The following is a 26065-nucleotide window of genomic DNA, read 5'->3' on the forward strand; positions in this document are numbered from 1 at the left end:
GAGGTGGGCGGAGCAGGTGCGTCACGTGAGTGAGTGACGTTACGCCGCCGTCCGCTCTGCCTGGCTGTTACAGGAGCGTCATTGTAAAAAGGTAAAATAAAGATGCAGACGTGATTAGTCCGACTTATAAGCATCGGGGCCGGGGCTGTTATGGGGAGGGGGGAGGATCTGTCTATGGCACTGCTATGGGGAGGGGGGTCTGTGTATAGCACTGCTATGGGGAGGGGGGAGGATCTGTCTATGGCACTGCTATGGGGAGGGGGATCTGTGTATAGCACTGCTATGGGGAGGAGGGGGGGGTCTGTGTATGGCACTGCTATGGGGAGGAGGGGGGTCTGTGTATGGCACTGCTATGGGAAGGGGGATCTGTGCACTGTTATGAGGAAAGGGATCTGTGCACTGTTATGCCCATAACAGTGCACATATCCCCCTCTCCATAACAGCGCCACCCACAGATCCCCCTCTCCATAACTGCGCCACCCACAGATCCCTCTCCATAACAGCGCCATCCACAGATCCCCCTCTCCATAACTGCGCCACCCACAGATCCCCCTCTCCATAACTGCGCCGCCCACAGATCCCCCCTCTCCATAACTGCGCCACCCACAGATCCCCCTCTCCATAACTGCGCCGCCCACAGATCCCCCTCTCCATAACTGCGCCGCCCACAGATCCCCCTCTCCATAACTGCGCCGCCCACAGATCCCCCTCTCCATAACTGCGCCGCCCACAGATCCCCCTCTCCATAACTGCGCCGCCCACAGATCCCCCTCTCCATAACTGCGCCGCCCACAGATCCCCCTCTCCATAACTGCGCCGCCCACAGATCCCCCTCTCCATAACTGCGCCGCCCACAGATCCCCCTCTCCATAACTGCGCCGCCCACAGATCCCCCTCTCCATAACTGCGCCGCCCACAGATCCCCCTCTCCATAACTGTGCCGCCCACAGATCCCCCTCTCCATAACTGCGCCGCCCACAGATCCCCCTCTCCATAACTGTGCCGCCCACAGATCCCCCTCTCCATAACTGTGCCGCCCACAGATCCCCCTCTCCATAACTGTGCCGCCCACAGATCCCCCTCTCCATAACTGTGCCGCCCACAGATCCCCCTCTCCTGTGCCGCCCACAGATCCCCCTCTCCATAACTGCGCCGCCCACAGATCCCCCTCTCCATAACTGTGCCGCCCACAGATCCCCCTCTCCATAACTGCGCCGTCCACAGATCCCCCATAATAGTGTCGTCCACAGATCCCCCATAATAGTGTCGTCCACAATTTGTTTTAATATGGCCTTTGAACATATTTTTTCAAGTAAGATCATATAAACCTCTCTGTTTTGTAATTTTGTCGTTTTTGCCGATTAATCGTAAAAATTAATCGGCAACTAATCGATTATTCAAATAATCGTTAGCTGCAGCCCTAGTTTGGACACACCTTCTCATTCAAAGAGTTTTCTTTATTTTCATGACTAGGAAAATTGTAGATTCACACTGAAGGCATCAAAACTATGAATTAACATATGTGGAATTATATACATAACAAAAAAGTGTGAAACAACTGAAAATATGTCATATTCTAGGTTCTTCAAAGTAGCCACCTTTTGCTTTGATTACTGCTTTGCACACTCTTGGCATTCTCTTGATGATCTTCAAGAGGTAGTCACCTGAAATGGTCTTCCAACAGTCTTGAAGGAGTTCCCAGAGATGCTGAGCACTTGTTGGCTCTTTTGCCTTCACGCTGCGGTCCAGCTCACCCCAAACCAACTAGATTGGGTTCAGGTCCGGTGACTGTGGAGGCCAGGTCATCTGGCGCAGCACCCCATCACTCTCCTTCATGGTCAAATAGCCCTTACACAGCCTGGAGGTGTGTTTGGGGTCACTGTCCTGTTGAAAAATAAATGATGGTCCAACGAAACGCAAACCGGATGGAATAGCATGCCGCTGCAAGATGCTGTGGTAGCCATGCTGGTTCAGTACGCCTTCAATTTTGAATAAATCCCCCCAGTGTCACCAGCAAAGCACCATCACACCTCCTCCTCCATGCTTCACGGTGGGAACCAGGCATGTAGAGTCCATCCTGCGTCGCACAAAGGACTCATCAGACCAAAGCACAGATTTCCACTGGTCTAATGTCCATTCCTTGTGTTCTTTAGCCCAAACAAGTCTCTTCTGCTTGTTGCCTGTCCTTAGCAGTGGTTTCCTAGCAGATATTCTACCATGAAGGCCTGATTCACACAGTCTCCTCTTAACAGTTGTTCTAGAGATGTGTCTGCTGCTAGAATTCTGTGAGGCATTGACCTGGTCTCTAATCTGAGCTGCTGTTAACCTGCGATTTCTGAGGCTGGTGACTCGGATGAACTTATCCTCCGCAGTAGAGGTGACTCTTGGTCTTCCTTTCCTGGGGCGGTCCGCATGTGAGCCAGTTTCTTTGTAGCGCTTGATGGTTTTGCGACTGCACTTGGGGACACTTTCAAAGTTTTCCCAATTTTTCAGACTGACTGACCTTCATTTCTTAAAGTAATGATGGCCACTCGTTTTTCTTTACTTAGCTGCTTTTTTCTTGCCATAATACAAATTCTAACAGTCTATTCAGTAGGACTATCAGCTGTGTATCCACCTGACTTCTCCACAACGCAACTGATGGTCCAACCCCATTTATAAGGCAAGAAATCCCACTTATTAAACCTGACAGGGCACACCTGTGAAGTGAAAACCATTTCAGGTGTCTACCTCTTGAAGCTCATCAAGAGAATGCCAAGAGTGTGCAAAGCAGTAATCAAAGCAAAAGGTGGCTACTTTGAAGAACCTAGATTATGACATATTTTCAGTTGTTTCACACTTTTTTTGTTATGTATATAATTCCACATGTGTTAATTCATAGTTTTGATGCCTTCAGTGTGAATCTACAATTTTCATAGTCAGGAAAATATAGAAAACTCTTTGAATGAGAAGGTGTTTCCAAACTTTTGGTATGTACTGTATATATATAAAAATTGGCAACAAGTTACTTGGATCAGGGTTTCTGATTATTCTTATATTACCTCCTTAAAGGGAATCAGTCACCAGCAACCGCTCTATCCAGCTGTTTGCATAGAGACATAGCAGTAGTTCACATTATTAAAACCATGTTTCTCTTTTGTTCAGCCGGTGCTCCGTTCCTGAGTTATCATGTTTTCTTAATATGCAAATTAGGCATTTGGTGCAACAAGTGTCACTATTGCTCTCATTGCATCCAAGCTCTGCACTATTCTGAGGCCCCACTTTTGTTGTCCCTGCCTACTTGTATTGCCCCACCTTCTGTCAATTTGAGCCCACCTACACCATAGGGCCACTTTTAGTTATTTTTTTCCCAGGGCCACTTTAATTTCCCAGCCGCCCCTGAGCACTTAGGTGTTTTTCATTTTTTCTGAATATTTCATGGTCTGACCTTAGGGTGGACATCATTTTCTGGGGAGATTGTCAACTGTCTTAATAGGAACTGGTCATCAAATTTATGCTGCCCATACTAACGGCAGAATAAAGTAGAGACAGGTGAGTTGATTTCAGCGGGCTGTCATTTATAAGTTAAAAGTAAGTGGTTGCTGAGAACCAGCATCACAATCATTGCAGACTGGGCCTGGAAAAGAATCCCGGCCATCTGAGAAGAGTCCTGGTTATTCATGAAGTCCTGCTCTCCTGCCCACCTGCTGATGACTGACCGTCTTCTACCTAGTCTTCTCCCTTTCTTTCTACGAGAGAACTGCTAATCATCAGCAGATGGGTGAGAGAGCAGGAGATTCTGAATAACCATGACTCTTCTCAGGTAGAGTTGACTCTTTTCAAGGCCTGTGCTGCAATGAATATGATGCTAGGTCTCAGCAACCACTTACATTTTAGCTCATGAGTGACACACCGCTGAAATCAGTGTGTCTGTCACTACTTTATGCTGCCTTCAGTGAGCTCAGCATAAAGGTTCCCTTTAAATGTTTTCCACTTCTGAATAATCTTTCTCACTGTAGAATGATGGACATCAAATTGTCTGGAAATGGCCTTATAACCGTTCCCAGGTTGATGGGCAACAACAATTACCGTATTTTTCGCTTTATAAGACGCACCCAATGATAAGACGCACCCCAGATTTAAGAGAAAAATAAGAAAAAAATATTTTTCAGCAGACCTCATATCAGATCCTCAGATCAGACCCCCATAAATATCACGACATCAGATCAGGCCCCCATAAATATCAGAACATCACATCTGACGCCCTTATCAGGACATAACATCAGCCCTCCATGTCAGAACCCCATCAGACCACAGATCCCCCCTTAATGTCAGACCTTAAATCAGCCCACATTGTCAGACCCCCATCAGACCTCAGATCTGCCTTCAGTGTTAGACCCCATCAGACCTAAGATCATTTTACAATAAAAACCTCCTCTTACCTGTCCTGCGCCGCGGCTCCATTCCACCTCCGGCAGAAGTAGTGCTCCCCTCTTTTCCCAGCCTGTGCTTTTCTGTCACCTGACTGCGTGCAGCGTCAGGTCATAGTGCGCACACAAAGTCCTGACCGCGTACAGTGAAGCGCCAGCCCCAGGAAGGAAGACCGGACAGGGTGAGTACCACATGCGCTTGCGGTGCTTAACGCCCTGCTCCCAGCACCTAATTCATACTAGGGAGCGCTTCCATAATGGAAGCGCTCAATAGTTTTCCACTTTATAAGACATGAGAAGGGGGGTTGCGTCTTATAAAGTGAAAAATACGGTACCTCTCTAAGGTCATTGTTGTAGTCTTTCATCGTGTTAACACCTGCCTGAATGCTCCAGACAAGCAAAATGCCAAAACTTCTGCTTTTCAAGAGGTGGTCACACTTGATGGTCGATTAATCAAGGAAATGTGATTATCAGCACATGGCTGCTACTTACTACCTTAATTCTTATGAAAGCAGTAAGGGGGTACTTAATCTTTCACACACAGCTTCTGTATCGCGACCTAGTTTTTGTTATATACACTCGTCACATGGAAATTGCAATGTCAAGAAAGAAAAGTCATGAAATTATGGAAATCACGGGATGGATAGTCATGCTAATGATATGCAAATGATTAAAAAATGAAAACAAAATATTGAAAACATCCTGATTTATCAAGTATGAGCGCCACTAGCAGAAATACATGCACTTTCATGCCTTGGCATGCTATCCATGGGGGAGATTTATCAAACTGGTGTACAGGAAATCTAGCTTAGTTGCCCATAGCAACCAATCAGATTCCACCTTTCATTTTTTGGAGCTCCTTTGGAAAATGAAAGGGGGAATCTGGTTGCTATGGGCAACTAAGCCAGTTTTCTTTTGCACCAGTGTTAATAAGTCTATCCTATCCCAAAGTATTTAGTAATAGTTGTCTGAGGAATGTTCTGCCACTGTGAATGCTCTTGGGCACACAAATCATAAAGATCCGCTGCTGGCAGCTCCCAGTTGCTGACCAATGACGTTCTAGATGTGCTTGATGGGAACCAAGTCAGGAGATTCTGCAGGCCAAGGTATCACGTGTAGACCACGCAGACTTTTTACAGTAGCATAAGTAACATGCGGTATAGATCATACGAGTGTATTACTGTAGTGCGGCGGCATTAAGCGCACGGCCTCATAGCAACCAATGACGCCGTGCGCTCCTGCTCCTGCGTTATGTGGCTAGGTCCAAGATGTCAACACTGTTCAAAGTTTTGTGCCCTGGTGGTCGGGAGACCAAAGACCAACTGAAATGACAGCAATAGGTGCACAGAGGAGAATCTATGCATTAATGGACCGGCAGATTAGAAGAATGGCGCTTAGTGATCTTTTCTGTACTGCAAGTGATATTGGACGTCACATCCCAAGCCAAGGGTGGCAAGCAATGTCTACATGGCACTGGGCTACGAGACAAAGTCCAGCTACAGATGTTTCACTGCCCTAACGCTATCGCTCTCAAAGGCTATCATGGTGCACAGCAAGACGGCAATGAAGGTGCAAAGATCTGCACCTGTTCTGTGTTTCTGACCCACACCTAGTTTTGTCTCACAATAAGGCCTCATGCACACGGCCGTTGTTTTGGTCTGCATCCGAGCCGCAGTTTTGGCAGCTCGGATGCGGACCCATTCAGTTCGATGGGGCCGCAAAAGATGTGCTGTCCGCATCCGTTGCTCCGTTCCGTGGTCCGCGTTCCGTGGCGTTTTGCGGGCAAGAATAGGCAGTTATATTAAAGGCTGTTCGTGCCGTTCCGCAAATAGCGGAACGCACACAGACACCATCCGTGTTTTGCGGACCGCAAAACACACAACGGTCATGTGCATGTAGCCTAACTGATGGGAAAACACTGAGCAAACTGATGTCTTAAGGCCTAACACAAGCTGTTAGTGTAATTGAACTTAAGTCTAGAGGGCTCTGGCCACTGTAAATTATGCCACCCCACAACTTAATCCTGGGAGTAGGACTGGTGTGAGCATTTTCTTGTGAATGCCTCTTCATGATGGTCTCCAGACCAATCTCCCTCTACCATTGTGTCTGAGACAAAAAAGGGACTCATTGCTGAAAAGGACAGACCTCCATTCCAGTCTTCATTGCCGTCTTGTTGTGCACCATGATGGCCTATGAGAGCGATAGCGTTAGGGCAGTGAAACATCTGTAGCTGGACTTTGTCTCGTAGCCCAACGGCATGTAGACACTGCTTGCCACCCTTGGCTTGGGATGTGACGGCCAATTTCACTTGCAGTACAGAACAGATCACGAAGCGCCATTCTTTTAATCTGCCGGTCCATTAATGCATAGGTTCTCCTCTGTGCACCTCTTGCTGTCTTTGGTTTCCCAACAACCAGTACTTTGAACAGTGCCGACATCTTGGACCTAGCCACATAACGATCTGCCGGAGTGATGAACCAAAGCCTAAGGCTAGGTCTACACGACGACATTTGTCGCGCTAATGTCGCGCAACAATTTTTATAATGGCAGTCTATGGTGTCGCACTGCAACATGCGACATGCTGTGACTGCGACACGACAGTCGCAGAAAATACATTCGAGATTGATTTTTCTGCGACAGTCGCAGCATGTTGCAGTGCGACACCATAGACTGCCATTATAAAAATTGTCGCGCGACATTAGTGTAACAAAATGTTGCGCGACAAATGTTGCGCCCTATATGTCGCGCAACAAATGTCGTCGTGTAGACCTAGCCTTACAGATCAAGGATTCTGTTCCTCGCAGTTCTTCACAAGTGGTGGTAACTTGCATGTTGATAAACAGGAGGCATCGCACAATCATCCCACATGACTTGATCAGATTGTTGAGGTTTCATGTGGCTAAAAAACATTGCTTTTAATCTGGCTTTTATGCCCCTCACATGCCACAGATCTAGGTGCTTGAAAATTAGATAATCTGCAGATCTTGACGACTCTTGCAACCTCCTTGATTTACATAAATTTACGGCTTGAACTTCTTGGTGTTGCATTTTCAACGTTGAGCATGAATAATGACATGTCATAATTTGAGATTGTATTTACATAATTTTAAGACCTTCTAAGGCTGCATTCATACGACCTTATAAAGGCATCCGTTCCGCAATTTTGCGAAATGTGTGCGGACCCATTCATTTCAAAGGGGCCGCAAAAGATGCGGACAGCACAAAAAATATAAAGCATGTCCTAAAAATATAAGAATAGGACAAGAATAGGCATTCTCTATATAGCAGCGGCCATGTGCGGTCCGCAAAACTTTTACGGTCGTGTGAATGTAGCCTAAGGACTAGAGGTTTTTTTTCTGTTTCCTGATACTTGAAACCATGGAATTCGAAGAGGGTGTGCTTTGTTTTTCTCATGACTGTATATGAGGTAAGCCACTAAATGAGCTCATCTGTTAAAAAGCATAGTAATCCCGGAAAACCCCTTTAACCCCTGCCCGACCAGCGCTGTACTAGTATGCGCTGGCCAGGTCTTTAAAGATGTTTTCATGCAGCAGACACCCATGGCTAATGTCCGCCACACTTAACACTTCAGATGCCGTGGTCAAACCTGACCATGGTATCTGAGCGTGTGTAGAAGCACGCGCTTTTAGGTATGCTCCGATTCCCCCGTGTGGCGATCGGAGGAGCCGGAGCTTGTATGCAGCCCCTTTCATAGAGAATGACCGGAGGCTGCTCCATAGTGTTTCCTATGGATCCCTGCTACAGACCATAGGAAACACTGTGCAGCAGCCTCCTGTCATTCTGTATGCATTGGAGTCTATAAGAATAGCAATCTAATGATTGCTCCCTATGGGAACTATTAAAAAAGTGTAAAAAATAAAAAAGTTTTTAAAACATAACAATTCAAATCGCAAATACTATAAAAATCTAAAAGTATCTGGGGAAAAAGGAAAAAAATTCAAAATGGCCGATTCGTCGTTTTTGGTTGCTTAATTTCCCACCAAAATAATAAAAAGTGATCAAAAATTCATATACACTACAGAATGGTATCAATGAAAAGTACAGATCTCCCTGCAAAAAATGATCGCTCACACGGCTCCATAACATAACTACAAAAAAGTTATAGGGGTCAGAATATTGCGACAAAAAAAAGAAAACTGTTTTTTTTCCAAGGTTTTTACTATTTTATCAGTATCAAAACCCAAGAATAACTATACATATAAGGTATTGCCGGATGGGTACTGACCTGTAGAATGAAAGTAACTGGGGGAATTACTTATTTTTTTCCAATTCCATCCCATTTGGAACTTTTGTCCTGCTGCCCACAACATCATATGCAATATTAAATGGTGGCATTTAAAGGTGCAACTAGGCCTGCCAAAAAAAAAAAAGCCCTTATACGGCTATGTGAACGGAAAATTAAAAAAATTATGGCTCTGGGAAGGCAGGAAGCGCAAAACGAAAGCGCAAAATTGAAAAAACAAAACAAAAACCTCCTGGGTAGAAAGGGTTTAGTATGGATGACCTGTACTTGGTACTACCAGCTCACCAGATGATTGCAGGAGCTGTGTTGCCGGTACCAAGCACACTACACCAATGTGTCCACTGTGTATTAGCTGTTCCTGTTACTGTTGCTCCGCTCCCATTCAAATGGATCGACGTTAACCCCGACTTTTCTGTATATTGCCCGAATGCTTCATTCATCACTTTGATGAGTGGTGGCTTGCTATCTGTTGCAGAACTACAACTTCCAGCCTATCATGACAGCCAGAGGTCACCTTCCCTTTCCAGATGCCCAGGGAATCTGTCACAAGTGTCCTCTCTATCTGCTTGCATAATTGTACCCAAGTTATGATAATGTTTTAAATACGTAAATTAGGCCTTTGGTGCAACAAAGACGTCACCATTGTTCTTGTTGCACCCAAGCTCTTTTCTGTGCACAACAAGTCCCTCAGTACTTTGATTGACAGGGTCAGGGAGGGGCTGGCCATAGAAATGAGTGTAGCTTGGGTGCAACAAGAATGATGGTGACGCCCTTGTTGCACCAAGGGCCTGATTTGCATGTTGAGAAAAAGTAGCATGGAGTTTGTATGTTCTTCCCGTGTTTGCGTGGATTTCCTCCGGGTACTCCGGTTTCCTCCCACACTCCAAAGACATACTGATAGGGACCTTAGATTGTGAGCTTCACTGGGGACAGTGTGATGCTAATGTCTGTAAAGCGCTGTGGGAGATATATATATATATATATATATATAAGTATCATAACTCAGAAATGGAGCCTCGGAAGATGGGTCATCAGTATCTGATCGACACCCGCCGCTCATCAGCTGTTTGCAGAGGAGGCGTCACTCCACGCGAGCGCTGCTTCCTGGTCATTACACTGCGCGCCGTCTCCTGGGTAGCGTTGAAGTAGTGTAATTACAAGTACTCGCTCCATTCAAGTGTCCTCTGCCGATCAGTATACATCGCTTCACAACCTCTAAATAGGGAGGTCACAGGTGACAGATTCCCTTTAAGACTGAGGAAGTGCTGCTCGTCTTGCGCAGCCGGACAAATAAGTGACCCTACTTTTCATGTTAGGCTACTTTCACACTAGCGTTCATAGGTCCGTTCGTGAGCTCCGTTTGAAGGAGCTCACGAGCGGACCCGAACGCCTCCGTCCAGCCCTGATGCAGTTTGAATGGAGCGGATCCGCCTGTCCGCCTGGCCGTGCGGAGGCGAGCGGATCCGTTCAGACTTACAATGTAAGTCAATGGGAACGGATCCGCTTGAAGATGTCACCATATGGCTCAATCTTCAAGCGGATCCGTCCCCCATTGACTTTACATTGAAAGTCTGAACGGATCCGCTCAGGCTACTTTCACACTTAGAATTTTTTCTAAGTTATTAATGCAGACGGATCCGTACTGAACGGAGCCTCCGTCTGCATTAATATGATCGGATCCGTTCAGAATGGATCCGATCGAACGCTAGTGTGAAAGTAGCCTTAATTGTCAAAAAACGATGTTAACCACAGCCCCCAAAACAAGTTCCGGTTCCCACTCCGACGTTGCAGTACATTTCTTAGCGGAGCAGAGAAAGGCGAGCGTTATTTTAGCTCTGCTTTGTACAGTGCCAGCGCTGAATCATTTGGGACTGGAGGTGATTGTTCCCTTCAGATTTGATCAGACAGAAAATGAATCACTTGGCAGTCAGCCGTAAAGCCTTTATTATGTTCACAAACACCGGCATTTGTCTTTTTAGCATATAAGCTTTATTTCTTGTCTCTACCCTGGCAGAACATACACGTCTCCTCTACACCACCCTGAGTGTCTTATTCCTACATTGCCACCAGCTGAAAAGTCAGCAAAATGTACAAACCACTAGAGTTCTGAGGTCTCAGTCTGGTGAGACACACCGAGGAAATGGAGGAAAATCCGCAAAAGGAAATCTTCTGTGCTGAATGGAATGCAACCACTGCATATGCTGTGTTATCTGTCTTCCTGGGCAGACGTTTTAAAGGGACACTTGTATGCTGTGTTTTAACTAGTGCAGGACACAAGGAGTTAAAGAACACCCCAAAAGATAATCCCATTTTACATGCAGTACCAGGAATGGCCACGACAAAAACCATAGCGCTGTGTCTGTGTGATCACAAAGCTATAAAGGCACTATAATCTGTGCTACGCAGTACGCCTTTATGGTGCTGTGCAGAAGGGGTTAAAGGGGCCTTTCAGAAGTGAGACGGGTGGAAAATTATACTAAAGGACTCTTGTTGAAAGTGTGTGTGAAACATGAAGAAGCTTGTTCTGTATGGTCCAGCGTTGGCGGGTTCCCAGTTTTTACACTGCTGGGCAGCTCAGCGTGGGAGGGGTTGTGCCGCTCTGCGCAGGAGTGTCACATTCCATTGTCACAAAATCGCTCTATGCCGCCATCAGCACTGTAATATATAAGTGAACTTGGGAATGTGTCCGACATATACATAGACACCCATGTACTCGATGGTGGGCGTCAGCCCGTTATGACGGCTTAACCATTTTAAGCACTGTATGGAACAGTGTAGTCTGCTGTGCTGTTCCGTGCAGAGGCATCTTGTAAAACATTTAAACTATGCAGCATGTGGTTTGTAACATGGCAGCCTATGCAGACATACAGGTGAAACTCGAAACATGAGAAGATTGTGCAAAGTTCATTTATTTCAGTAATGCAACTTAAAAGGTGAAACTAACATAAGAGACTCATTACATGCAAAGCGAGATATTCCAAGCCTTTATTTGGTATAATTTGGATGATTATGGCTTACAGCTTATGAAAGCCCAAAGTCTCAATTTTGGGGTCCCCTTTGCTCAGGGGGTATGAATTAATTAGCTGACTAGAGGGTGACACTTTGAGCCTAGAATATTAAACATTTTCACAAAATTCTTATTTTAAGCTGCATTAATGCAATTCCTTTTAAGTTGCATTACTGAAATAAATGGACTTTTGCGCAATATTCTAATTTTTCGAGTTTCACCTGTACATATCACTATATGGCTATACTTTGGCATCCATCAGAGATTTACATTTTGAAGGGTTTCTGAATCCCCCCCCCAGCAAGTGGAAGTTGTGGTTGGCTGCTCTTCTTCCCTGCCACATCTGCTACAGGGGTAATGTAGTATTACATTTGGACATTCAGATGAATAGCTACCTGTGTAAAGCCTCATGCAGACGTCGGTGTTTCACAGACGTGTGCTGTACGTGTTCTCCACAGACAGCACACGTCCCTATTTATTTTAATGTGTGTATTTACACATCAGTGTTTCAGCACGGTCCGTGGGTCAGTTTTTTTTTTTTTACCACAGATGCATGCTCTATTTTGTCCGTGTTCGCGGGTCCATCACGCCCATTATAGTCTATGGGTCTGTGAAAACCACGGATGCCATCAATGTTGCATCTGTGTTTTCACAGATCATTAACAAGAGATTCTTTGAAAATTATTTTTCAGCTGTTGAGTGTCAGTGAAACACGGACAGCAAAAAATTGACCCAACACTGATCTGTCACGGGAGAAAACACGGATTGAACACGGTCCGTGTTACCACTGATCCTAAACTGACACTGACGTCTGCATGAGGCATAAGGCTGTGTTCACACCTCCGGTAACCTGTAGGCTGTTCCAGCACTCTGCTGGAGTTCACTCCCGGATCCTACCAGTTACCAGGGGACCCCTTAGTCTATAATAGGATTCGGACGCTTTCTGGCATGGGCGCAGGGTTCAAAACCATTGCATACCAGAAAGTGCCCAGATCTCATTATAGCTTATTGGGACCAGCGTTGAACGACATTATCCATTAATGCTAAATCTGGTGAACCCCGCAGGCTGTTCTCTGCCAGATCAGGTTGCAGGAGATGTGAACATAGCCTAATATGGTTAATTGGAGACTGTGCATTGGCACCACCCTCACAAATGATGAAAGTGGAGTTCCCCTTTAAGAGCAGAGTAGTAAGAAGCTTTCTTTAATGTAGCAGGGGAACCTGCTGACTCCTGGCCGGTTGGTGTAGAGCGTTTTTCAGACCTTCCTGTTCTCTTACTGCAGATGTCAAATCCATTAGTGCTTGTAAACCTTCAGTCGGTGATAAATCTTTCTAAGACCAGAATGTAAATTTCCTCCTACACTTCATGTGCTAGTTCCTACCCATGAATCACTACACGTGGATAGTTCTGCTGTACGGATTTTATGTGATTGCGATGAAAGTGAGCATTGCATCCTCCTATAGTCATTGGTGGTTAAAACCAGTATGGTCACCATACGGCAGAGGTGAGCACCAATATTTTCTGCCTCGTTATGCAGTAATGCTTGCCGGAGATGTCTGTGAAAACTGGGTGATACCTCATCCAACTTAGGCCCCTTTGACACGAGCGCGTTTTCCGCGCGGTTGCAATGCGTGACGTGAACGCATAGCACCCACACTGAATCCTGACCTATTCACTTAAATGGTTCTGTTTTTTTTTATTTTTTTCACGCATCAGTTCTGCGTTGCGTGAAAAACGCAGCATGTTCTATATTCAGGGTTTTTCAGACAGCTCTGGCCCCATAGAAGTTAATAGGGCTTCGGTGAAAAACGCATTGCACCTGGAAGCAAGTGCGGATGCAATGCGTTTTTCACTGATGGTTGCTAGGTGATGTTTTTTGTAAACCTTCAGTTTTTTATCACGCGAGTGAAAAACGCATCAAAACGCATTACACCCGCTCGGAAAAAAACTGAACGCAGTCGCAGACAAAACTGACTAAACTTGCTTGCAAAAGAGTGCGAGTTTCACTGAACGCATTCGGAGCCAATCCATCACGCTCGTGTGAACGAGGCCTTATAGATGTAACTGAGAAGCAACTGAACAAATGTTGACAGTTCTTCACTTATCTTCTATCGCCGTAGCTGTGTTCAGTTGTACTTGGATATATTGGGGCCTACAAGCTGGAGCCTGACACCGTGGGCACGCGCTGCCAAAATACAGTGGTCCCTCAAATTACAATATTAATTGGTTCCAGTATGACCATTGTAAGTTCAGTAATTGGTTCCAAAGCCCCAAAATGTCATCCAAGATGAGAGAAAAAAAAGATTTGAGAAAAAAAAGCAGATAACTAAGAGATAAAAACAAGTCCTTTCATATAACAGTGAGGAATAGCTGCTAACTAGTAATGAATCCAGCTATGTTACCAGAGAACTGGCCTTGCTTGGTTGCGTCTGACTCTGAGACATTGTATGTTAAAGGGCTTCTGTCACTCCACTAAACTCATATTTTTTTTTTTGGTCTCCCTACAATCCTTATGCTGCGATTTCTTAATATATATAGCTATTACACTGTTCGGTTCAGTAGTTCTATCAAAAAACTGACTTTTATATTATGCAAATTACCTCTCTAGCAGCAGGTAGGGCGGCTACCTGCTGCTAGCAGCCGCATCCTCCATTCATAATGACGCCCCCTCCTCATGTTGATTGACAGGGCCAGCGGACGCGCTCGTCCTCTGACTGGCCCTGTCTTCGTTTTAAATCTCGCGCAGGCGCACTCAGAGGAGGACGCTCGCTCAGCCGCTCCATCCTCAGCGCGCCTGTGCCGATGACGTCACATGTACACCCGGCGCAGGCGCACTGAGGATGGAGTGGCCGAGCGAGCGTCCTCCTCTGAGTGCGCCTGTGCCAACTGAAGACCGGCGCGAGATTTAAAACGCAGACAGGGCCAGTCAGAGGACGAGCGCGTCCGCTGGCCCTGTCAATCAACATGAGGAGGGGGCGTCATTATGAATGGAGGATGCGGCTGCTAGCAGCAGGTAGCCGCCCTACCTGCTGCTAGAGAGGTAATTTGCATAATATAAAAGTCAGTTTTTTGATAGAACTACTGAACCGAACAGTGTAATAGCTATATATATTAAGAAATCGCAGCATAAGGATTGTAGGGAGACCAAAAAAAAAATAATGAATTTAGTGGAGTGACAGAAGCCCTTTAAGTCTGGTTTCAACCTACGATGGATCAGAAAAGACCATTGTATGCTGAAAATATTGTATCCTGAGGCCATTGTATCCTGAGGAATCGCTTGTAGTTTCCTATGATCCACTAAGGTAGACACTTGGGAGAGCTGCTGATTTTTGTTTCTTGGGTTCAATTGTACATCCAACTTGACACCTGGTCCAATACCCCTTTATGTTACACATGGTGTAGAAACACAAAAGTTGAGGGTTCAGTGGTGTCCATGGCACAGTCTCGCCAAGGGGTGAACGAACTAGCAGAGAATGATATAGCTGCTGCCAAAACGCTTCCTGTCTGTAGATCGTGTATTGTTTGTGCTCTTGGAAGGGGAAGGGTGACATTGGGCAACGGAGACCTTACAGTGACAGTTAAAGGGAATGGGAAGAGCTGGCCACACTGGTTGCCACCCAGCTGTCCCAGAAATAACCTGGCAGAAGTTGTGATTTCTTCCTCTCTCTCGAAATCGCTGTGGGCTGTGTATTGAAGCCATGATACGACGGCTCTGGAACAGTTTCAGCTATGTGGGTTTATTCAGTCATGTATAATAACGCTGGCTCCATCTACATAATTATAGCTCATATGTTCTCATATGTAAACGAGAAGTAAAAATGTAAGCAGCAGACAGGCGATCCATTTCTCACTGGTTATTGCTGGCAATGAACCCCTTAGTGCTAGGTTTCTTTCACTTACAAACAAGCCATGTATCACAACCAGCTCCTCAGGATATGCCAGGCCTATTGTCTTCTAGAAGACACTAGAGGAGATTCATCAAAACTGGTGTAAAGGAAAACTGGCTTAGTGGCCCACAGCAACCAATCAGATTCCACCTTTCATTTTTCACAGCTCCTTTGGAAAATGAAAGGTGGAATCTGATTGGTTGCTATGGGGCAAGTAAGCCAGTTCTACTTTACACCAATTGGACAAGTCTTCCCCAATAGCTACACAACGCCAGGTCCATGGAACCTCATGTACCAGAAAATAGCGCCCCTTAATGGGAGTAAGAGGGCTCTCACCTTTGGCCTTCACACTTCTCTCCTTCAAACTCTACACCACTTTCCCAGTCATCTGGCCACCACATCTCCCCAGTGGTCAAAGCAGTCAAGTCCCCATTCATGTCACCAGTAGGCACAACCCCCACTCCTCATTTCACTGCAGGAACTCATCCTCTTACTTCCCCAGTAGTCACAACAGGACTCCATCATTTCCATTACTGGCCACAGCCGGACTCCCTCCAGACCCCACCCTTAAAGGGGTTCTCTGGGCTCAGGGCTGAACCTGGATATAAGCTGTTCTTCATTCCTTGACTACATATGAGTGGAGTATCAGAGCATTTCCTTGCTATTATGCTCCCCCTTGCCACGCTGCATTTCGCAGTGCAAGGCTGTGTATGTTTTGTGGCAGTGACGTACCGGGCTTCCTATCACTATGTTAAGCGGAAACTTCCGCCTATCGGCGAGCCCGGTGATGTCACAGTCACAGATCGGTGGTCTCTAGCGCTGCCTGAGGCTGTTTTTGGAGACGGGTACTATGCTACTTTGCATAGTACCAATCTCCAAAACAGCCTCCGGCAGCGCTATAAATCGCTGCGTGATGCAGCGTGGCAAGGGGGAGCATCGGTGCAAGAAACGGCTTATTCCCAGGTTCAGCCCTGAACCCCGAAAACCCATTTAAAGGGAGTATGTCACCTCCATATGGCCATATACAGCGCTTACATGGCTCTGTAGCACACCTGTACAGGATTGTAATGGTACCTTTGTCTTTGTCTTGACCTATCGATGAGGCAAGAGACTTGGAGGGCGGGCAAATGCAGAGGCTGGGGAGGAGTAAAGTGAAAAGAAGGCAGAGCAGCCTGGGCACCTACACACTGAACGCCGCCCCTGGGCACTTGCGAGGGCTCATTTGCATATGAATTAAACTTTGTTTTTCCTGCTGGTGCAAGTCTAAAGACAAAGGTACCGTTACAATCCTGTATAGGTGTGCTACAGAGCCAGTTCCAGAGCCGTCGTATCATGGCTTCAATACACAGCCCTCAGCGATTTCGACAGAGAGGAAGAAATCACAACTTCTGCCAGGCTATTTCTGGGACAGCTAGGTGGCAACCAGTGTGGCCAGCTCTTCCCATACCTAGAGTACTGAATGACTGGTCTGCCCAGTTATTCAGGGGTAAATGGATAGGTTTCTGTGCAGAACTGGGTGGACTTGTTATGCAGGAAAGTTGGGTTACAACCTCCATGGTAAATGCACTGGCAGCCATATTGGTATGCCATCAAACAAGACACAGGATGAATAGAATTGGCAAAAGCTTGATGAGTTACTCTTCTGGCCTATGTCTGCCTCATAAGTCCGAAGACTGAAGTCATTTGCCGCATGTCACACTTGGCCTAGAATCACGTTTCTTCACAATAAAGTGGTCTTGGACATTTCTTACTACTTCCAAATTGTTCATAGGTTATAGGGTAAAGTTACGTACCTTTCTTCCCAAATTTAAGATATTGACCTGAAAACATGGAATTTAAATCTAAATGGGGTGCAGTCTTCTGCTGCGCAGTCTTCACTGTTCTTCTGGCATTCTATTCATGAACTGTGACTCTGAGGATGAATGGTGTTAGGTGGCCTTTCCAGGTAGAAAGAATGTGGAATTGTAGGTTATTAGATTTTACAAAGCCTAATTTAAAGAGTTTTTGAGGAATCTCCTTATGTGTGACCATTGTATGACCAGTGGAAGTCTGGCACCAGGGACTCCTGAAATCAACAAAATAAAGAGGCCACCCCATCATTGTTTCTACAGGCATGGCATGATACCTACACCTATGGCAAGGCTAAATACTGCAACTTACATAGTACCATTGACGCTAATCAGAATAAGCTGTAATGCCAAGCTGGTATTAATGAGGTTTCCCAAATTTTCAGGCACAGTCCTGGCAAATTAGGCTTGTTCTGGGCAGAAAATGCAAGTATCTTATGTAAACTCTGCCCAGAAGTGCATATTCCAGTGTTGGTGTATGGGCACAAAACAGTGTTATGACAGTGGTCTGTACCCGCTGCACTCCTCTCAATGGGCATGGCTGTCTTTTTGCCCACCCGCTCTGAGTCTCCAGCGGTCCAGACCCGCTGGCATCCCAGTTCTCCTGCCCAGCCTTCAGGGTAGCATTGATCTCCTCTTCATGCAGGCTGAGGCCTGCTTCCTGGCGACAGTGCCTCTCACTTCCTTAAAGAGCCAGCACACTCCCTTTGTTTTTCCCCAGCATTTGGCTGGCTACTCTGGGGGTATTTAAGGCAACTTCCCCTGATGGAGGGTGCCTGAGCAACAGGTTCTAGTACACTAGTTTCCTGCAAAAGTGTGCCGTTAGCTTGTTTGCCTGTTCTTTCTGCCTGACTCCAGGATTTGACCCTTCGCTGCCTGACCTTACCTCTGCCTGATCTCCTTACTGACCCTGAACTGCCTGCCTTGACATTAATCTGCTCCTGACTATAGTTTTACCTGATTCCTTGGTGCTCCCTGTTGGTCAGAGGTCACTTGATCAGAGACTACGCCAAGCGGTAGCAGCCTGCTAGTTCACCTGGAGCAGTCCAGATCTCTATACAGGACTTAAAGGGTGTAGCCCCAACCCAAATCTTTTCAAGTCACACAGAGGATCCACATCCAGTTTGTTCTACACAGTATATAAAGCACTGCTCTATGCTAACAGCGCCTAATACTGACATTGTGTGAGCTTGGTACGTGTGGCACTGCTGTGTAGGCATGGTACTTGAGACCGGAAGGTATGCAGTAAATTAATGATAGGGGAATATATAAATGTTAGGTGCTAGAATGAGATGGGGTTATGTAGATCTCAGGACTCTACAGAAATGCATTAAGGCTACTTTCACGCTCGCGTTTGGTGTGGATCCGTCATGGATCTGCACAGTCGGATCCGTTCAGATAATACAACAGTCTGTTTGTATTATCTTTAACATAGCCAAGACGGATCCGTCTTGAACACCATTGAAAGTCAATGGAGGACGGATCAATTTTCTATTGTGCCATAGAAAACGGATCTGTCTCCATTGACTTACATTGTGTGTCAGAACAGATCCGTTTGGCTCAGTTTCATCAGACGGACACCAAAACGCTGCAAGCAGCCTCCAAAGCGCAATGGAATCGGAACAGAGGCAAACTGATGCATTCTGAGCGGATCCTTTTCCATTCAGAATGCATTAGAGCAAAACTGATCCGTTTTGGACCGCTTGTGAGAGCCCTGAATGGATCTCACAAACGGAAAGCCAAAACGCCAGTGTGAAAGTAGCCTAAGACTTCAGAAGTAACAGTATAATTAGTGCGAAAGAAAGGGCTAATAGAACCGCGCGTAGTAGACATTAAACATGCAGAGAAATGGAGCACCAAAGCAAAATATGTAAAAGCCTATTAAGATTATTTGCCAAGTTGCTTTTGAAAGCGAGATCTATGAATTCCTGGCTGTGGTATGATCCAAGCCCTGCCTCACACTAAAAGGATTACATAGCTGCCATTTGTCCCCAGTGTGCTCCAGTCCTCAGATGCACTAATCGCACACAATTTATAGATCCATTAAATCTCACTTTATTGGTGCTTCACACACTTAATTAACCTTGTAGCTTCAGTTGGCCGAAAGATGCGTTTGAAAAATTGTTTGATGATTTAATAGCAGCAACTGTTGCAAATGCCACAATTAATGTACATGATGTAAAGTTAGCAGAGAGGATTTCCAGCCTGTTCCTCAGCATAGTCTGCATCCCCTCCTAAGTTTCCTTGCAGAACCGCAGCCTGGCCACCTGGCCGTTCATGGAACTGCAGCATATAAATGAGGGGGGGAAGCGGTAAACCAGCGCTCCCTTCCCTTGTCAAGATTGCTGGGGGCCCCAAACGCCAGACCCCATTTATCATTAAAGGGGCAGTCCGACCAAAACGAGAAAATAATTAAAGGGCTTGTCTCTCTTCCGGAGCGCGCTGCCAATCTTCCGGTCCGTGGCTCTGGAAAAAAGATAGAACATGTCCTATTCTTGCCCGCAATTGCAGACAAGAATAGGCATTTCTATGGGGATGCCGGCCGGGTGTTTTGCGGATCTGAAATACACTACGGACGTGTGAATGGACCGTAAATGCTGTTTGCTGAAGTGAGACGATCACCTTTCCTAATTTGCATTCTAAGCTTTTATCTAAATTGTGCAAGAGTCTACTATTAGACTTGTCTGAACAATTCTCATAGGCTCTCTAAATGCATTTGAATTCGGTTGTGGTGTACAGTTGAACCCAAGACTAAACTTCTAGTTAGGAAAATCATGCATTTATTTTTTCTGCTCTTTCTGAGCTCTGTTGTACACAGGGGCCGTCTTATCAGTGACTGATAGCATATTCTGTATACATGGAATGCTATCAATCACTTCTAAGACAGCTGTTAATGGGGGCAATCAGTCACTGATAAGTCACCCTGTGTACAACTGAACTCAGAAAGAACAGAAGTATAAATGTATTAATTACAAATTTTGCTAAATCTATCAATTTGCTCAGCTCCTCCTGCTGTATAACATGCTGCCTGCACAGTGCTCTGCATTTCATGGTGACAGGTTTCTTTCATTATCACCTCTGGCTTAATAATTAGAATGTATTTTGCCTCCTCATATAAATGGAATTATTATCACTACCAGCTGAACACTGGCATTACATTGTCTGGTATTAAAACCACCATTTTATTATTATTTTTTTTTGTTGTACGTTTCCTGTTTGCTCCGGGTTATGTCTCTTATTTTATATACACCCTTTATCTGGTATTCTGTTTTTCATGATTTGTCAGCTTAACTTGGTAATTGCTTTTGGGACCTATGAGTCTCGAAATGTTGAACATGTCTGTACTTTTTTCGTCTTTTTCATTTGCAGAAAAAAAAACCTGTAATAAGAGATTGATTTAAAAGAAAAGCCGTAAATAAATTCCACGCTCACCTTTTGAAAGTCCCTTCTTTCTAGCGACAAAGCTCCCATCCCCATTGGACCTGAAGTGATGTTCTCATTTACATACGTTAACTGCTGCAGCCAGTCATTGGCCTCTCCAGTCACATGTGCAAGTGCGGCCTGAATGGGCAAGGAAGGTCATCACCTCGGGTTCAGCAGGGAATAGGAGCTGCGCACTGGAACAGCAGGACTTTCATTTTGGTCGGACAACTTCTTTAAGAGATTGCATATCCTAGGGATGAGAGGTTGTCTCATGATGATCATCCTCATTAGTCCCCTGCCTCAGATCCCTCTCTACTTTCACTATGGCGGACCCAGCCTATATCTTACATGGTCAGCCATTCAATTGCAGCGACTGTGTGGGCAAAGGCATAATTTAAAACTTCTGGACCCCAATGCAAAATCAGTAACAGCCACCCTCGTGCACCTGATGTCTGAGTTTCCTCAACACCAGGAGATTGGTGCTGCCGCTATCTGCACCCCTGGCAGCAGGAGATTGGTGCTGCCGCTATCTGCACCCCTGGCAGCAGGAGATTGGTGCTGCCGCTATCTGCACCCCTGGCAGCAGGAGATTGGTGCTGCCGCTATCTGCACCCCTGGCAGCAGGAGATTGGTGCTGCCGCTATCTGCACCCCTGGCAGCAGGAGATTGGTGCTGCCGCTATCTGCACCCCTGGCAGCAGGGCAGGGATTGTATGGTTACCCTTCAGAGAAATATCGATCAGCTGACAACTGTCTTCTAGTTACTAGGATGATGGAGTCTTAGTGAAGGCGTCTCTATTAAAGTTCAGAACATTTTACTCAACGTGAAGGGGAAAAACTGAAAATGTTGAGCACGCTTATAAATAATATGCTCCATTTGTTTTGTACCGATTTTGTGTTCTCTCTTGCTTTCCTCTCCAGTCATGTTTGAATCTAAATGCTGATTGTTTCCTTTTACCAGGTAAGTGCATTGTGGGTCTCGCTTCACACTTAAAAGGGTTTTTCAGATCGGTGGGAGCCCCACTGATCAGCTGTTATGAGGGGCCGCTGCCTTCTCACACCAAGCACAGCGCCATACATTGTACAGCAGCTCTGCTTGGTATCACAGCTCAGCCTCATTCATTTGAAGTGAATGGGGTTGAGCTGCGCTTAGGCCACGTAATACACAAGCGTGTCGTCACTCGGCCTAGGAAAAGCTGTGAGCGGCACAGGGGTCCCAAGTGTCAAACCCCCACCGATCAGATACTGATGACCTATCCTGAGGATGGGTCATTAGTAAGAAAATCTTGGAAAACCCCCTTTAAGCTGGCCATAAACATTAGTCTAACCTGAGAACGAGTGGTTTGACTTTTGTGTGTGGGGAGCTCAGTGATGTTGGGGAGAAAAGGATCGGGCAATTGAATATTTTCATACACATGCACGTTTAGCCGAGCCAAACTTGTATGTGTATGGGGGAGTTGGGAGAGATTGCTGTCGGCCGAACAGTTGTTCTGCTGACAGTTATTAAGGCTTGGTTCACACCTGAGCGTATTTGGTATGCGCGATTTAGAGGCGTTTTTATCAGGCATTTTTGAGGCGTATTTTGGGGCGTTTTTCGATTTAGGAAACGCTCGTAATACGCGCGTTTGTGTGATTAACCACAGAGGCATCCAATGAAAAACTGCCACAATACGCGCGACAATACGCCCCAAAGAAGCTCCTGTACTTCTTGGGGTGTAGGGCGTTTTACAGCGCATTTGTACGCGCTGTAAAACGCTCAGGTTAGAACCATGCCCATAGGGAAACATTGGTTTTTGCCTGTTGAGCGTTTTACAGCGCGTAGGAACGCGCTGTAAAACGCTCAGGTGTGAACCTAGCCTAAATGTGTATGGACAGCTTTACAATGGCTTCATTAACGTGGCTATGTTCAGGTTCCATATCACAGAGGTTGTGAATAGTGGTAACCTGCTGTGGGCACCTACAGTACCTGTGACTCTGATTCTACCTAGAACCCTGCAGAGGTTTCTTCTCAGGAGTATTCCAGCAAGAGAAAATGATGACCTATCCATCGGATATGCTGATAATGGCTAATTGATGGGTGTATCACCTCTGGGGACTGCAGCAAGGACACTCTATTCCCTTGTAGAGGCTGGCCAGTGCTCGCCAGATGGGGAGAACTCACAATGTCCATTTTGCACTGTCCCTTCTTTTTTTTTTTTTATAAAGTCCCCTGACAATAAGCGGGTCAAAAAAGGTCCACCATCTTTAACTCCCTGCAATGAGGCGATGAGGATCCTAAACAGTGGACCCTCCTTTTATGATGATTCAAAATTCACTAGTAGGATATATGAATATTGAGCTTCTAAGGCTACTTTCACATTAGCGTTCGGGCTCCGCTTGTGAGTTCTGTTTAAAGGCTTTCACAAGCGGCCCCGACCGCATCCGTACTGCCCTAATGCATTCTGAGTGGATGCGGATCGGCTCAGAATGCATCAGTCTGGCACCGTTTGTCCTCCACTCCGCTCAGCAGGCGGACACCTGAACGCTGCTTGCAAACGGATCCGTCCAGACTTACAATGTAAGTCAATAGGGACGGATCCGTTTGAAGTTGGCACAATATGGCTCAATTTCAAACGGATCCGTCCCCCATTGACTTTCAATGTAAAGTCTGGACGAATCCGTCTGAGCAACTTTCACACTTAGAATTTTTTCTAAACTATAATGCAGACGGATCCGTTCTGAACGGATCCAATCGTCTGCATTATAGGAGCGGATCCATCTGTGCAGACACCAGACAGATCCGCTCTGAACGCAAGTGTGAAAGTAGCCTAACCTGGATAACGCATTTAAAGCCGTTGTGTAAGATAGTTAAGTCTCGGACAAGCCCTACAACTGCTTAAAGGGCTTCTGTCACCCCACTAAAGTGATTATATTTTTTTGGGCTAGTGAAATTAGGTATATTGCGATATATGACAATATAATTGTGTTACTTACTTTGGTCCAGCAGTTTCTGCAAAAAACGAAGTTTTATAATATGTAAATTCGGTCTCTACCAGCAAGTAGGGCGGCTACTTGCTGCTAGCTGCTGCAGAAATCCGCCCCCTCGTCGTGTTGATTGACAGGGCCAGCCGGGATCTCCTCCTCCGGCCAGCCCTGTCGGCATTTCAAAAATCGCGCGCCTCTGTTGATTCGGCGCAGGCGCTCTGAGATGAGGAGGCTCGTCTCCTCAGCACTCCCTCAGTGCGCCTGCGCCGATGACGTCTTCTATTTCGGTGATGTCATCGGCGCAGGCGCATTGAGGGAGTTCTGAGGAGACGAGCCTCCTCATCTCAGAGCGCCTGCGCCGAATCAACAGAGGCGCGCGATTTTTGAAATGCCGACAGGGCTGGCCGGAGGAGGAGATCCCGGCTGGCCCTGTCAATCAACACGACGAGAGGGCGGATTTCTGCAGCAGCTACCAGCAAGTAGACGCCCTACTTGCTGGTAGAGACCGAATTTACATATTATAAAACTTCGTTTTTTGCAGAAACTGCTGGATCAAAGTAAGTAACACAATTATATTGTCATATATCGCAATATAACTAATTTCACTAGCCCAAAAAAAAAAAAATCACTTTAGTGGGGTGACAGAAGCCCTTTAAAATAAAAAAACAAGTTATATTTGCCCCTCTCCAGTGCCATTCTTTGTCTCGTAAACTGCTGAGGGTAGTTATTGGCTGCAGTGGTCATGTGCCATATACAGTCATGTCACGGTTCCCGCTTCTAAGCAAGCAGTAGCAGCAGGATTAGTCCGGCAGTGGGGCATTTCCATCTCAGACAATGGGGGCATTTCGCTAAGGTATGCCTCCATTGTCTGATAGGTACGGGTCCCAGATGTGGGGCCCACACTTATCTCTAAAACAAAGCCAGCAAAGTGGTGGCTGGCAGTGCCAGGTCCAGCTACCACCAGTCGTTCCTATTGGCCCGCTGAAAATAGCCGAGCAGCGTGCTTGGCTATTTTCAATAGTCCCATAGAAATGATTGGGTGTGCATCACGCATGTGCAGTGCACCTTCCTTCACTTTGCTGGCTGGGTTTACGAGAACTCTTGTACGTCACATTACCATAGGAATTGTCTCATGATGGCTTATTAGGACTTCATATAGAGAACTCCTTTCCCTCCCGGAACGGCCGGCCCCTTATAGAACAGACCCATTCTTGTCCGTAATGCAGACAAGAATAGGACATGTTCTCTTTTTTTTTGTGGATGGCACATGGTGTCCTGTCCGTATCTTTTGAGACCCCATTGAAGTGAATGGGTCCACATCCGACCCACAAAAAATGTGGATCAGATGCGGACCCAAACACAGTGGTGTATATGAGCCATTATTGACGTGTCCTTGGTCTCCATTTGGGAGTAAAGTTTAGTTTTATGATTTCTACTTTTCTCAAGGTCTTTCCATTTTTCGAACCCATGCTCTGTCCCATTTGTATTCTCTAATATGGCTGCATCCAAAGGCGCTCATCCGTCTCCTGTTGGGTTAAAGAGCAGCTTGGCCTTTTGTGTCTGAAATGATTGCCATTAGTGAAGTTGCAAGCTGCCGTCCTAGCAGAGCCGCCGTTTCACAAAGAAATGTGTTTACCGAGCATGAAATTAACATTTCTGTACAGCGGCAAATAATTGCCTACCAGATAGCTACTTCAGTAGGAAAATGTGCTGCCTGGGTGGTGATTAGTAAGGTCACCTGTATCATGGAGCAATACAATTAGCAAACCATACACGAGCCGGCTATGGGGGAGCGAGAGCGCTCGTCTTTGTGATTCTTTTGGTGCAGAGATCTTTTTATGCCTCTTCTGAAAGACGTCCTTAATAAGCAACAGCTTGAGCTGTCATCTAAGAACATATGCTCAAGATGCACATTTACAGGTACAGGAAATATCAGTGCAGTGTAAGACTGCTTATTCTGCTCGTTGAAGGATTATCCATGGGTTTCTTTGCCACTTGATTATGCTGTCATTGCATACATGTCCTCCAATGAAGTCATAGTCAATGTCAGAGATAGATGATGGCTTTAAAGGGGCCACTCCTGTCCATGGGTTGTGTCTGGCTGAACTGAAGCGAATGTGGCGAAGCTGTAATACCAGACATCCTGTGGACAGGTGTGGTGCTGTTTTTTGAAGGAAGGCAGCCTTGTTTTTCTAATCCTAGACAACCAATGTAATATGCAGGACAAGGCTGCACAGTGTCGCCAACGAGTGGGTCCTACAACC

At 46.0% G+C, this 26065-nt stretch overlaps 1 protein-coding gene across 1 annotated transcript in view; it reads left to right on the top strand.

The window, feature by feature from the left end:
- The window catches only part of GALNT10 (polypeptide N-acetylgalactosaminyltransferase 10), a 167440-nt gene that overhangs the window by 52089 nt on the left and 89286 nt on the right, over positions 1 to 26065 (top strand). The gene's annotated exons all lie outside the window — the stretch shown is intronic.

This window comes from Bufo gargarizans, chromosome 2 (genome assembly GCF_014858855.1).
Source record: "Bufo gargarizans isolate SCDJY-AF-19 chromosome 2, ASM1485885v1, whole genome shotgun sequence".
NCBI classification, from domain to species: domain Eukaryota; kingdom Metazoa; phylum Chordata; class Amphibia; order Anura; family Bufonidae; genus Bufo; species Bufo gargarizans.